This window comes from Salmo salar, chromosome ssa09 (genome assembly GCF_905237065.1).
Source record: "Salmo salar chromosome ssa09, Ssal_v3.1, whole genome shotgun sequence".
Taxonomy (NCBI): Eukaryota; Metazoa; Chordata; class Actinopteri; order Salmoniformes; family Salmonidae; genus Salmo; species Salmo salar.
This window is the reverse complement of record NC_059450.1, coordinates 36,236,117-36,251,358: the sequence shown is the minus strand read 5'-3', so window position 1 is coordinate 36,251,358 and position 15,242 is coordinate 36,236,117.

The following is a 15,242-nucleotide window of genomic DNA, read 5'->3' as shown; positions in this document are numbered from 1 at the left end:
CCAATTGAAATTAATTTCTTAGATTCTAATCTATGGATTTCACATGACTGGGCAGGGGCACAGACATGGGTGGGCCTGGGAGGGCATAGGCACACCCACTGGGGAGCCAGGCCCAGCCAATCAGAATGAGTTTTTCTCCACAAAAGGGCTTTATTACAGACAGAAATATTCCTCAGTTCCATCAGCTGTCTGGGTGGCTGGTCTCAGACGATCCCACAGGTGAAGAATCTGGATGTGGAGTTCCTGGGCTGGCGTGGTTACATGTGGTCTGCGTTTGTGAGGCCAGTTGGACGTACTGCCAAATTCTCTAAAACAACGTTGGAGGCGGCTTATGGTAGAGAAATGAACATTTATTTCTCTGGCAACAGCTCTGGTGGACATTCCTGCAGTCTGCATGACAATTGTACGCTCCCTCAAAACTTGAGACATCTGTGGTATTGTGTTGTGTGACACAACTGCACATTTTAGAGTGGCCTTTTATTGTCCCCAGCACAAGGTGCACCTATGTAAGTATCATGCTGTTTAATCAACTTCTTGTTATGCCTGTCAGGTGGATTAATTATCTTGGCAAAGGATAAACGCTCACAAACAGGGATGATATTTGTGCATATGGAACATTTCTGGGATCTTTTATTTCAGCTCATGAAACATGGGACCAACACTTTACATGTTGCGTTTATATTTTTGTTCAGTATATATGGGTCTGTGCTTACTATGTATATTAAGGTAAGTGTGACTCACTCGCGAAGGATGAAAGAGATGGCGAGCATCTGAGAGACAGAGACTGAGTTCTATGTGGATATTTGGCACAGATGACAAGAGAAAAGCACTCGAGAGAGAGAGAGAGAGAGAGAGAGAGAGAGAGACGTTCTTCATCATCCCACTGTAGCTTTTGTGAATTCCTCTCAATGTATTCCACAGCGTGATTGATTGCTCTGCAAGTACGTATCAGCGGTTGTTTAAAAACTATTTTGTCCACAGAAGTCTTTTGTACAAATGTATAGTATGTCTACAATGTTGTTAACTTTGCATTCAGGTCTATTTGACCAAGTACCAGTTCAGCCTGGTAGTGGAGTATAATGGTTGTGTGTCAAATGTAGTGCACGACAGTATATAGAGAATATGATGCCATTAGGGACACACACGATGACTGTACAGTAAATTGCTCTGGATTAGAGCGTCTGCTATATACAGGACCAGTCAAAAGTTTGGACACACCTAACTCATTCAAGGGTTTTTCTTTATGTTTACTATTTTCTACGTTGTAGAATAATAGTGAAGACATCAAAACTATGAAATAACACATATGGAATCATGTAGTAATCAAAAAAGTGTTAAACACATCAAAATATATTTTAGATTTTAGATTCTTCAAAGTAGCCACCCTTTGCCTTGATGACAGCTTAGCATTGTCTCGACCAGCTTCATGAGGTAGTCACCTGGAATGCTTTTCCAACAGACTTGAAGGAGTTCTCACATATGCTGAGCACTTGTTGGCTGCTTTTCCTTCACTCTGCAGTCCAACTCATCCCAAACCATCTCAATTGGGTTGAGGTCGGGTGATTGTGGAGGCCAGGTCATCTGATGCAGCACTCCATCATTCTCCTTCTTGGTCAAATAACCCTTACTATCACGACTCAGAATATGACCCAGATGCAGACACAGGAGGCAGATAGTACAGTTCTCAGATGATTTATTGTATACATGGGGCAGGCAAAGGGCAGGTCGAGGACAGGCAGGGGTTCGTGATCAGGTCTGAGTGAGGCAGGTACAGGACGGCATGCAGGCTCGGGGTCAGGGCAGGCAGAGGTTTGTAAATAGGTCAGAGCCAGGCAGGCACAGGACGGCAGGCAGGCTCGGGGTCAGGTCAGGCAGAGGTTCATAATTAGATCATAGTCAGGCAGGTACAGGACGGCAGGCAGGCTCGGGGTCAGGGCAGGCAGAATAGTCAGAACCGGGAAAACTAGGAAACAGGAGACAAAGGGCTGTGAGATATAGGTTTAATTATGGACACATGAAAAGTGGGATGTATACGAAGGGTACGGAGCAAAGGAAGACGAATAGCAGAGGGGCTAAGGATCTTGGAGATGGGGAAGGGCTGATAAAATAGGGGGGACAGTTTACGGGACAGGTGGTGGGATTAGTGGAGACGAGGCAGCGAAGAGTTGTCTCCAGGTCCTGACTGGCTCGCGCAGACTGGCCGTTGGACTGGGGATGAAAACCAGAGGACAGGCTGGCCGATGACCCAATAAGGGTGCAGAACGCCTTCCAGAACCGGCACGAGAACTGGGGACCGCGATCTGAGATAATGTCGATCGGCAGTCCATGGATCCGGAAGACGTGCTGCACCATGAGCTGGGCCGTCTCCTTAGCTGAGGGCAACTTTGGAAGGAGAATAAAATGGAAAACCGGTCCACCACCGTAAGGATGGTGGTGTTGCCATCAGACGGGGGCCCGTGACGAAGTCCAAGGATATATGGGACCAGGGGCGGTAAAGGACAGGAAGTGGTTGAAGGAGGCCAGCCGGAGTTTGCCGCAGATTCTTGTTCTGGGCACACACAGTACAGGCGGCAATGAATGCAGAGACATCAGGAACCATGGTGGGCCACCAAAACCATTGTCGGTCCTTGGTCTGACGGGAGCCATGATGACAGGTGAGTCTCAAGGAATGTACCCATTCCAGAACAGGAGCACGGGCAGAGTCCGGGACAAACATCCGGTTAGCTGGGAACACTGTGCCTTGCGGACCAGACTCTCGATTCCCCAGACAATAGCAGCCGCTAGACAGGGTGCAGAGAGGATGGTCTCGGGGTTCGAGGGTGTAGTAAAACGGGCTGTACAGACATGAGAGCACGTCAGGTTTCACATTCTTGGACCCTGGGCGGTAGGAAATAGTGAAATGGAAGCGAGTCATTCAACTGAGACTGCTCTTCTCTGTGTCACGGAGGCTCTCCGCACTGCTAAAGCTAACTCTCTCTCCTCTGCTCTCATCCTTCTAGACCTATCTGCTGCCTTTGATACTGTGAACCATCAGATCCTCCTCTCCATCCTCTCCGAGCTGGGTATCCCCGGCGCGGCTCACTCTTGGATTGCGTCGTACCTGACAGGTCACTCCTACCAGGTGGCGTGGCGAGAATCCGTCTCCGCACCACGTGCTCTCACCACTGGTGTCCCCCAGGGCTCAGTTCTACGCCCTCTCCTATTCTCGCTATACACCAAGTCACTTGGCTCTGTCATATCCTCACATGGTCTCTCCTATCATTGCTACGCAGACAACACACAATTCATCTTCTCCTTTCCCCCTTCTGATAACCAGGTGGCGAATCGCATCTCTGCATGTCTGGCAGACATATCAGTGTGGATGACGGATCACCACCTCAAGCTGAACCTCGGTAAGACGGAGCTGCTCTTCCTCCCGGGGAAGGACTGCCCTTTCCATGATCTTGCCATCACGGTGGACAACTCCATTGTGTCCTCCTCCCAGAGTGCTAAGAGCCTCGGCTTGACCGTGGACAACACCGTGTCGTTCTCCGCTAACATCAAGGCGGTGACCCGATCCTGTAGGTTCATGCTATACAACATTCGCAGAGTACGACCCTGCCTTACACAGGAAGCGGCGCAGGTCCTAATCCAGGCACTTGTCATCTCCCGTCTGGATTACTGCAACTCCCTGTTGGCGGGGCTCCCTGCCTGTGCCATTAAACCCCTACAACTCATCCAGAACGCCGCTGCCCGTCTGGTGTTCAACCTTCCCAAGTTCTCTCACGTCACCCCGCTCCTCCGCACACTCCACTGGCTTCCAGTTGAAGCTCGCATCTGCTACAAGACCATGGTGCTTGCCTACGGAGCTGTGAGGGGAACAGCACCTCCGTACCTTCAGGCTCTGATCAGGCCCTACACCCAAACAAGGGCACTGCGTTCATCCACCTCTGGCCTGCTGGCCCCCCTACCTCTGCGGAATCACAGTTCCCGCTCAGCCCAGTCAAAACTGTTCGCTGCTCTGGCACTCCAATGGTGGAACAAGCTCCCTCACGATGCCAGGACAGCGGAGTCAATCACCACCTTCTGTAGACACCTGAAACCCCACCTCTTTAAGGAATACCTGGGATAGGATATAGTAATCCTTCTAACCCCCCCCCCCCCCAAAAAAAAAGATATAGATGTACTATTGTAAAGTGGTTGTTCCACTGGATATCTTCAGGTGAATGCACCAATTTGTAAGTCGCTCTGGATAAGAGCGTCTGCTAAATGACGTAAATGTAAATGTAAATGAGTGAATTACAGGGCCCATGTCGCCTGCCTGGAGTTGAGACGATTGGCGGTGCGGAGATATTCCAGGTTCTTATGGTCCATCTATGCCAAAAATGGCTGTTCTGCCCCTTCTAACCAGTTCCTCCACTCCTCCAACACCATCTTGACAGCGAGTAATTCTTGATTTCCCACGTCGTAGTTCCTCTCGGCTGGGTTAAGGCGATGGGAAAGGAAGGCGCAGGGATGCAGCTTCTGATCCTGGGTAGAGCGTTGGGAGAGGACAGCCCCCACTCCAACGTCCGAAGTGTCGACCTCCACCATGAACTGACGGGACGGGTCCGGATGGATTAAGATGGGGGCTGTATTGAATCGCTGCTTGAGATCAGAGAATGCCCGGTCAGCTGCTGGAGAGCATATGAACGGCACCTTGGGAGAGGTGAGTGCAGAGAGGGGGGAAGCAAGGGTGCTGTAACCCTAGATGAAACGACGGTAGTATTTGGCAAACCCCAGGAAATGCTGCAGTTGCACTCTGGACGTAGGTTGAGGCCAATCCACAACCGCTCTCAACTTGTCAGGTTCCATCTGAACACTCCCTGCACCGATTCCTAGGAAGGAGATGGTAGTGCGATGGAACTCACACTTCTCCGACCTTCACGGACAGCTGGTTCTCCAGGAGATGCTGGAGGACCTGTCGGCCATGGAGGATGTGCTCTTGAGCTGACCGGGAATAGATGAGGAGGTCGTTGAAGTAGACAAACACAAATCGGTTCAACATGTCTCGGAGCACATCATTGACCAGGGCCTGGAACACTGCGGGAGCGTTGGTCAGTCCGAAAGGCATCACCAGGTACTCGTAGTGCCCACTAGCCGTGTTAAAAGCCATTTCCACTCATTCCCGTATCCGAATCAGATCAAATCAAATCAAACTGTATTAGTTACATGCGCCGAATACAACAGGTGTAGACCTTACAGAGAAATGCTTACTTACGAGCCCCTAACCAACAATGCAGTTAAAAAAAATATGAATAAGAATAAGAAATAAAAGTAACAAGTAATTAAAGAGCAGCAGTAAAATAACAATAGCGAGACTATATACAGGGGGGTACCGGTACAGAGTCAATGTGCAGGGGCACCGTTAGTTGAGGCAATATGTACATGTAGGTAGCGTTATTAAAGTGACTATGCATAGATGATAACAACAGAGAGTCAGCGGTGTAAAGGGGAGGGTGCAATGCAAATAGTCTGGGTAGCCATTTGATCAGATATTCAGGAGTCTTATGGCTTTGGGGTAGAAGCTGTTTAGATGCCTCTTGGACCTAGACTTGGCTTACCACGTGGTAGCAGAGAGAACAGTCTATGACTAGGGTGGCTGGAGTCTGACAATTTTTAGGGCCTTCTTCTGACACCGCCTGGTATAGAGGTCCTGGATGGCAGGAAGCTTGACCCCAGTCATGTACTGGGCCGTACGCACTACCCTCTGTAGTGCCTTGCAGTCTGAGGCCGAGCAGTTGCCATACCAGGCAATGATGCAACCAGGCAGGATGCTCTCGATGGTGCAGCTGTAGAGCCTTTTGAGGATCTGAGGATCCATGCCAAATCTTGTCAGTCTCCTGAGGAGGAATAGGTTTTGTCGTGCCCTCTTCACGACTGTCTTGGTGTGCTTGGACCATGTTAGTTTGTTGGTGATGTGGACACCAAGGAACTTGAAGCTCTCAACCTGCTCCACTACAGCTCCGTCGATGAGAATGGGGGCGTGCTCGGTCTTCTTTTTCCTGTAGTCCACAATCATCTCCTTTGTCTTGATCACGTTGAGGGAGAGGTTGTTGTCCTGGCACCACACGGTCAGGTCTCTGTCGGTGATCAGGCCTACCACTGTTGTGTCATCGGCAAACTTAAAGATGGTGTTGGAGTCATGCCTGGCCGTGCAGTCATGAGTGAACAGGGAGTACAGGAGGGGACTGAGCACGCACTCCTGAGGGGCCCCTGTTTTGAGTATCAGCATGGCGGATGTGTTGTTACCTACCCTTACCACCTGGGGGCGGCACGTCAGGAAGTCTAGGATCCAGTTGCAGAGGGAGGTGTTTAGTTCCAGGGTCCTTAGAGGGAGGTGTTTAGTTCCAGGTTCCTTAGCTTAGTGATTTTCTGCGAGGGCACTATGGTGTTGAACGCTGAGCTGTAGTCAATGAATAGCATTCTTACATAGGTGTTCCTTTTGTCCAGGTGGGAAAGGACAGTGTGGAGTGCAATAGAGATTGCATCATCTGTGGATCTGTTAGGGTGGTATGCAAATTGGAGTCTAGGGTTTCTGGGATAATGGTGTTGATGTGAGCCATGACCAGCCTTTCAAAGCACTTCATGGCTACAGACGTGAGGGCTACAGGTCGGTAGTCATTTAGGCAGGTTACCTTTGCTTTCTTGGGCACAGGGACTATGGTGCTCTGCTTAAAATATGTTGGTATGCATTCCGAAGGCCCAACTTGGAGAAGATGGTTGCTCCCTGGAGACGCTCGAAAGCTGAGGAGATGAGTGGTAGCGGTTAACGGTTTTTAACCGTAATGTCATTGAGATCCCAGTAGTCGATACACGGATGCAGGGTCTTGTCCTTCTTCTCTACAAAGAAGAACCCTGCGCCACCGGGGGAGGAAGAGGGACGCATAAACCCAGCAGTGAGAGAGTCCTCAATAACCCCTTCCATTGCTTTGGTCTCTGGACCCGACAGGGAATAAAGTTGCCCCCGAGGAGGTGTAGTACCCGGTAGAAGGTCGATGGCGCAGTCATAGGGCCAATGCGGAAGAAGCGAGGTGGCACAGGCCTTGCTGAAAACCTCCCGGAGGTCCTGGTATTCCGCAGGAATGGTTGAGAGGTTCAGGACTTCTCCCAAGCCACAGGAAGACGTCCCGCGGCAGGCAGCGCCGACAGCGCCGACTTCAGCCAATGAGGATGGCAAAACGGGCTCAAACCCACGATAGAACCAGTAGCCCAGTCGATCAGAGGATTGTGTCTCTGGAGCCAGGAGAATCCCAAAACCACGGGTGCATGAGGGGATTCAATGGGCAGGAACTGCACACTTTTACTGTGATTTCCCGACACTCTCTGGTTAATGGGAAATGTAATGTGGGCGACTCTGCCAATAGAGTGCCCTTCCAACGCTCTGACGTCCATGGGAATGGAGAGGGGTTGTGTGGGGATTCCCAGCTCCAACACCAGGGTAGAGTCCATAAAACTCTCGTCGGCCCCATGAGTCAATGAAAACCCAGTTAGATTTGGACCGGTCACCCCACAACAGGGAAGCATGGAGAAATGTACAAGCAATGGAGGATGGGAAACTCACCATACGGCTCACCAGCGTACTCGTACCTACTTGATGAGCCTGGGTTTTTAATGAGCAGGTATCTAAGAAATGTCCCGTAGCTCCACAAAAAGACAGCTCTAGGTGTTAAGTCTGCGTATGCGCTCAGCCGGAGACAGTCTAGCCCTGCCCAGTTGCATGGGCTCCAAAGGAGGTGAGTCGGCAGCCCTCTGTGATTCCCGAGAGAACTCGGGTTACATCGGGTTCACTCGGACATGTAGACTTCGGGCGTCACGGGATTCGAGGGCGAGCGAGAGCAACTGGGCACAGATTCCCTCTCCCTCCTACGTTCTTGTAGCCACCCATCGATCCGGATGGTCAAGGCTATTAGGAAGTCAAGGTCCATGGGCAGCTTCCAGGCTGTGAGCTCATCTTTGATCACCTCTGATAACGGTGCAGTCGTCCTGTCCCCTTTGCAGAAAAGCATCCCCAAAGAATGATGTTTCCACCTCCATGCTTCACGGTTGGGATGGTGTTCTTGGGGTTGTACTCATCCTTCTTCCTCCTCCAAACACGGCGAGTGGAGTTTAGACCAAAAAGCTCTATTTTTGTCTCATCAGACCACATGACCTTCTCCCATTCCTCCTCTGGATCATCCAGATGGTCATTGGCAAACTTCAGACGGGCCTGGACATGCGCTGGCTTGAGCAGAGGGACCTTGCGTGCGCTGCAGGATTTTAATCCATGACAGCGGAGTGTGTTACTAATGGTTTTCTTTGAGACTGTGGTCCCAGCTCTCTTCAGGTCATTGACCAGGTCCTGCCGTGTAGTTCTGGGCTGATCCCTCACCTTCCTCATGATCATTGATGCCCCACGAGGTGAGATCTTGCATGGAGCCCCAGACCGAGGGTGATTGACCGTCATCTTGAACTTCTTCCATTTTCTAATAATTGCGCCAACAGTTGTTGCCTTCTCACTAAGCTGCTTGCCTATTGTCCTGTAGCCCATCCCAGCCTTGTGCAGGTCTACAATTTTATCCCTGATGTCCTTACACAGCTCTCTGGTCTTGGCCATTGTGGAGAGGTTGGAATCTGTTTGATTGAGTGTGTGGACAGGTGTCTTTTATACAGGTAATGAGTTCAAACAGGTGCAGTTAATACAGGTAATGAGTGGAGAACAGGGGGGCTTCTTAAAGAAAAACTAACAGGTCTGTAAGAGCCGTAATTCTTACTGTTTGGTAGGTGATCAAATACTTATGTCATGCAATAAAATGCAAATTAATTACTTAAAAAATCATACAATGTGATTTTCTGGATTTTTGTTGTAGATTCCGTCTCTCACAGTTGAAGTGTACCTATGATAAAAAAATTACAGACCTCTACATGCTTTGTAAGTTGGAAAACCTGCAAAATCGGCAGTGTATCAAATACTTGTTCTCCCCACTGTAGACACAGGAGGCAGATAGTACAGTTCCCAGATGATTTATTGTAAACATGGGGCAGGCAAAGGGCAGGTCGAGGACAGGCAGGGGTTCGTGATCAGGTCTGAGTCAGGCAGGTACCGGACTGCAAGCATGCTCGGGGTCAGGGCAGGCAGCGGTTCATAATTAGGTCAGAGTCAGGCAGGTACAGGACGGCAGGCAGACTCGGTTCAGGGCAGGCAGAATAGTCAGAACCGGGAAAACTAGGAAACAGAACATCAGAATAAGGAAGACGGGAAAGCACGCTGGTAAGACCTGACAAGACAAGACAAACTGGCAACAGACAAACAGAGAACACAGGTATAAATACACAGGATAATGGGATGATGGGCGACACCAGGAGGGGGGTGGAGACAAGCACAAAGACCGGTGAAACAGATCAGGGTATGACACTTACACAGCCTGGAGGTGTGTTTTGGGTCATTGTCCTGTTGAAAAACAAATTATAGTGCCACTAAGCGCAAACCAGATGAGATGGCGTAATCGCTGCAGAATGCTGTGGTAGCCACGCTGGTTAAGTGTGCGTTGAATTCAACAGTGTCAACAGCAAAGCACCCCCACACCATCACACCTCCTCCTTCATGCTTCATGATGGGAACCACACATGCGGACATCAGCAATTCACCTACTCTGCGTCTCACAAAGACACGGTGGTTGGTACCAAAAATCTCAAATTTGGACTCATCAGACCAAAGGACAGATTTCCACCAGTCTAATGTCCATTGCTCATGTTTCTTGGCCTAAGCAAGTTTCTGTCACACTTGTCTTCAAGAATGGACCAAGGCGCAGCGGGAATGTGGATACTCATAGTTTAATTCCAAACACAAGTAAAGCATCCACAGGGAAAACAATAAACGGTACTCACAAAGACAGGAACAGTTTTGCAGGCACACAACACGCAGTGCAAAAACACAATTACCCACAAAAATCAAACAAACACAACCCACTATATGGGACTCTCAATCAAAGGCAGATAGACGACACCTGCCTTCAACTGAGAGTCCCAACCCCAATTAACCAAACAGACATTAACTCACTAAACTCCACATAGAAATACCTAACCTAGAACCTACCCCAACACTCACAACCCCACTATACCATAACCAAACATAACTGCCACGTCCTGACCAAATATAATACAAAAAAACCTAAGTATATGGTCAGGACGTGACATTACCCCCCCCCCAAAGGTGCATACACTGAATGCACAAAACCAACAGAAAAAAAAAAAAAAAAAAACAACACACAATTAACCTCCTAACTAAAGGGAGGGAAGGGAGGGTGGCTGCCGTCAACGACGGCACAGTGCTACACCCCCCCTCCCCAACCCACCTATATTGGAGGTGGCTCCGGTTCTGGCCTACTGTCCAACAGACCGTAGACAGACCTGTTGGGCTTAGGACAGTAGGCAGACTTCTTTGGTTCTGGTTCGTGGGCCGACTCCGTCGGTCCCAGGCTGTAAGCAGACTCCTTCGGTTCTGGGTTGTAGGCAGAATCATCACAGTCATAGTTAATCAACTTTATTTTAGAATTGTGACCAGACTCACCCGGTTCTGGGTCACAGGCAGCTCCCCTCAGTCCCGGGTCGCAAGAGGTTGTCGGATACTCTGGTCCGCACCCCGGTGTCGGATCCTCTGGGCCGCACCCCGGTGTCGGATCCTCCGACGGCCCTGACCCAGGATTCACCAGGCTGGGGAGACATGATGGATGCCTGGCCCTGGGCACAGGCACAGGACTCACCAGGCTGGGGAGACATGATGGATGCCTGGCCCTAGGCGTAGGCACAGGACTCACCGGGCTGGCGGGCGTCCCTGGCCACTCTGGCAGTTCAGGGCAGTCTGGCCACTCCGGCAGTTCAGCGCAGTCTGGCCACTCCGGCAGTTCAGCGCAGTCTGGCCACTCCGGCAGTTCAGCGCAGTCTGGCCACTCCGGCAGTTCAGCGCAGTCTGGCCACTCCGGCAGTTCAGCGCAGTCTGGCCACTCTGGCGACTGTTGACTGGCGGGCAGCTCTGGCGACTGTTGACTGGCGGGCAGCTCTGACGACTGTTGACTGGCGGGCAGCTCTGACGACTGTTGACTGGCGGGCAGCTCTGACGACTGTTGACTGGCGGGCAGCTCTGACGACTGTTGACTGGCGAGACCCACTGGAGGCCTAGTCCTGGGAGGTGGCACAGGACGGACCAGGATGGGGAGACCCACTGGAGGCCTGGTCCTGGGAGGTGGCACAGGATGAACCAGGATGGGGAGACCCACTGAAGGCCTGGTCCTGGGAGGTGGCACAGGATGAACCAGGATGGGGAGACCCACTGGAGGCCTGGTCCGAGGAGGAGGCACAGGATAAACCGGGCTGTGGGGGAGCACTGGAGTTCTGGTACGGACACTCTTTACCCACACTCCAGGCTGAATGCCCACTTTGGCCCGGCACGGGCGGAGAGCAGGCATTGGGCGAACTGGACCCTCCCAGCGCTCTGGAGACACAGTGCGCAACGCCGGCGCAGGATAACCTGGACCGAGGAGGCGCACTGGAGACCAGACGCGCTGAGCTGGCACCATCCGCCCTGGCTCGATGCCTGCACTCGCATAGCACTTGCGGCGGGCTGGTATGTAGCGCACCGGGCTTTGAACGCGCACTGGGGACACCGTGCGCTCCACAGCATAACACGGTGTCTTACCAGTACCACGCTGCTTCCGGTAAGCACGGGGAGTTGGCTTAGGTCTACCACCTGACTCCGCCAATCTCCCCGTGTGTCCCCCCCCCAAAAAATTGTGGGGCTGCCTCCCGTGTCCGTTGCGCTCCCTCTCCTCATACCAGCGCCTCTCAGCTGTCGCCGCCTCGATCTCCCACTGCGGGCGGCGATAATCCCCAGCTTGAGCCCATGGACCTTTCCCATCCAGGATTTCCTCCCAAGTCCATGACTCCAGAATGCTTTTCTCCTGGTGCCTCTCCTTGTGCTGCTCCTTCCTCTGCTGCTTGGTCCGTTGTTGGTGGGTAATTCTGTCACGTTCCTCATATTCTCCCTCATCGGAAGATATGTCGAAATCACTCGATGACCAATACGCAGCAGGTTGACTGTTCCACATCATATTTATTTTAGATGGAAACGACAAAACAAAATAAACACGCAAAGGAGAAAGGTGACAGTTTCACAGGTGAAATGAAACACAGTGCAAAATTACAATTACCCACAAAAATCAAACACAAACACACCCCACTATATGGGACTCTCAATCAAAGGCAGATAGACAACACCTGCCTTCAACTGAGAGTCCCAACCCCAATTAACCAAACAGACATACACTCACTAAACTCCACATAGAAATACCTAACCTAGAACCTACCCCAACACTCAGAACCCCACTATACCATAACCAAACATAACTGCCACGTCCTGACCAAATATAATACAAATAAACCTAAGTATATGGTCAGGACGTGACAGTTTCTTCTTATTATTGGTGACCTTTAGTAGTGGTTTCTTTGCAGCAATTCTACTATGAAGGATGCTTTAAGCAGTCTCCTCTGAACTGTTGATGTTGAGATGTGTTTGTTACTTGAACTCTGTGAAACATTTATTTGGGCTGCAATCTGAGGTGCAGTTAATTCTAATGAACATATCCTCTATAGCAGAGGTAACTCTTTGTCTTCCTTTCCTGTAGCGGTCCTCATGAGTGCGAGTTTCATCATAGCGTTTGATGATTTTTGCGACTGCACTTGAAGAAACTTTCAAAGTTCTTGAAATTTTCCAGATTCACTGACCTTCATGTCTTAAAGTAATGATGGACTGTCGTTTCTCTTTGCTTTTTTGAGCTGTTCTTGCCATAATATGGACTTGGTCTTTTGCCAAATAGAGCTATCTTCTGTATACCACCCATACCTTGTCACAATACAACTGATTGGCTCAAACGCATTAAGAAGGAAAGAAATTCCACAAATTAACTTTTAACAAGGCACACCTGTTAACTGAAATGCATTTCAGGTGACTACCTCATTAAGCTGGTTGAGAGAATGTCAAGAGAGTGCAAAGCTGTCTTCAAGGTAATGGATGGCTCCTTTGAAGAATCTCAATTATAAAATATATTTTGATTTGTTTAACACTTTTTTTGGTTACTAAATTGTTCCATATGTGTTACTCTACTATATAGAAAATAGTAAAAATAATGAAAAACTCTTGAATGTTTAGGTGTGTCTAAACTTTTGACTGGTACTCTACGTATGTGAAATGTATGTAATATAGTATATAATAATGGTTTGTGGTTCAGGTAAGCTCTTTCTCAGAGGTGCTAAAACAGCTGTGTAGTTCTTAGCACCTCAGCCACGCTCAAGGTTCTAAACGATATCTTAACCGCCATCGATAAGAAACAATACTGTGCAGCCGTATTCATTGACCTGGCCAAGGCTTTCGACTCTGTCAATCACCACATCCTCATCGGCAGACTCAACAGCCTTGGTTTCTCAAATGATTGCCTCGCCTGGTTCACCAACTACTTCTCTGATAGAGTTCAGTGTGTCAAATCGGAGTGCCTGTTGTCCGGGCCTCTGGCAGTCTCTATGGGGTGCCACAGGGTTCAATTCTTGGGCCGACTCTTTTCTTTGTATACATCAATGATGTCGCTCTTGCTGCTGGTGAGTCTCTGATCCACCTCTGGCCCTTCTTTGGACACTGTGTTAACTACCCTCCAGACGAGCTTCAATGCCATACAACTCTCCTTCCGTGGCCTCCAACTGCTCTTAAATACAAGTAAAACTAAATGCATGCTCTTCAACCGATCGCTGCCTACACCTGCCCGCCCGTCCAGCATCACTACTCTGGACGGTTCTGACTTAGTATATGTGGACAACTACAAATACCTAGGTGTCTGGTTAGACTGTAAACTCTCCTTCCAAAAGCACATCAAACATCTCCAATCCAAAGTTAAATCTAGAATTGGCTTCCTATTTCGCAACAAAGCCTCCTTCACTCATGCTGCCAAACATACCCTCGTAAAACTGACCATCCTACCAATCCTCGACTTCGGCGATGTCATTTACAAAATAGCCTCCAATACCCTACTCAATAAATTGGATGCAGTCTATCACAGTGCCATCCGTTTTGTCACCAAAGCCCCATATACTACCCACCACTGCGACCTGTACGCTCTCGTTGGCTGGCCCACTGGCTCCAGGTCATCTACAAGACCCTGCTAGGTAAAGTTCCCCCTTATCTCAGCTCGCTGGTCACCATAGCAGCACCCACCTGTAGCACGCGCTCCAACAGATATATCTCTCTGGTCACCCCCAAAGCCAATTCCTCCTTCGGCCGCCTCTCCTTCCAGTTCTCTGCTGCCAATGACTGGAACGAACTACAAAAATCTCTTAAACTGGAAACACTTATCTCCCTCACTAGCTTTAAGCACCAGCTGTCAGAGCAGCTCACAGATTACTGCACCTGTACATAGCCCATCTATAATTTAGCCCAAACCACTACCTCTTCCCCTACTGTATTTATTTATTTATTTTGCTCCTTTGCACCCCATTATTTTTATTTCTACTTTGCACTTTCTTCCACTGCAAATCTACCATTCCAGTGTTTTACTTGCTATATTGTAGTTACTTCGACACCATGGCCTTTTTTGCCTTTACCTCCCTTATCTCACCTCATTTGCTCACATTGTATATAGACTTATTTTTCTACTGTATTATTGACTGTATGTTTGTTTTACTCCATGTGTAACTCTGTGTTGTTGTATGTGTCAAACTGCTTGCTTTATCTGGCCAGGTCGCAATTGTAAATGAGAACTTGTTCTCAACTTGCCTACCTGGTTAAATTACCTTTATATTTACATTTACGTCATTTAGCAGACGCTCTTATCCAGAGCGACTTACAAATTGGTGCATTCACCTTATGATATCCAGTGGAACAACCACTTTACAATACATCTATATCTTTTTTTGGGGGGGGGGGGGTGGGGGGGTGGGGGGTTAGAAGGATTACTTTATCCTATCCCAGGTATTCCTTAAAGAGGTGGGGTTTCAGGTGTCTCCGGAAGGTGGTGATTGACACCGCTGTCCTGGCGTCGTGAGGGAGCTTGTTCCACCATTGGGGTGCTAGAGCAGCGAACAGTTTTGACTGGGCTGAGCGGGAACTGTGCTTCCGCAGAGTTAGGGGGGCCAGCAGGCCAGAGGTGGATGAACGCAGTGCCCTTGTTTGGGTGTAGGGACTGATCAGAGCCTGAAGGTACGGA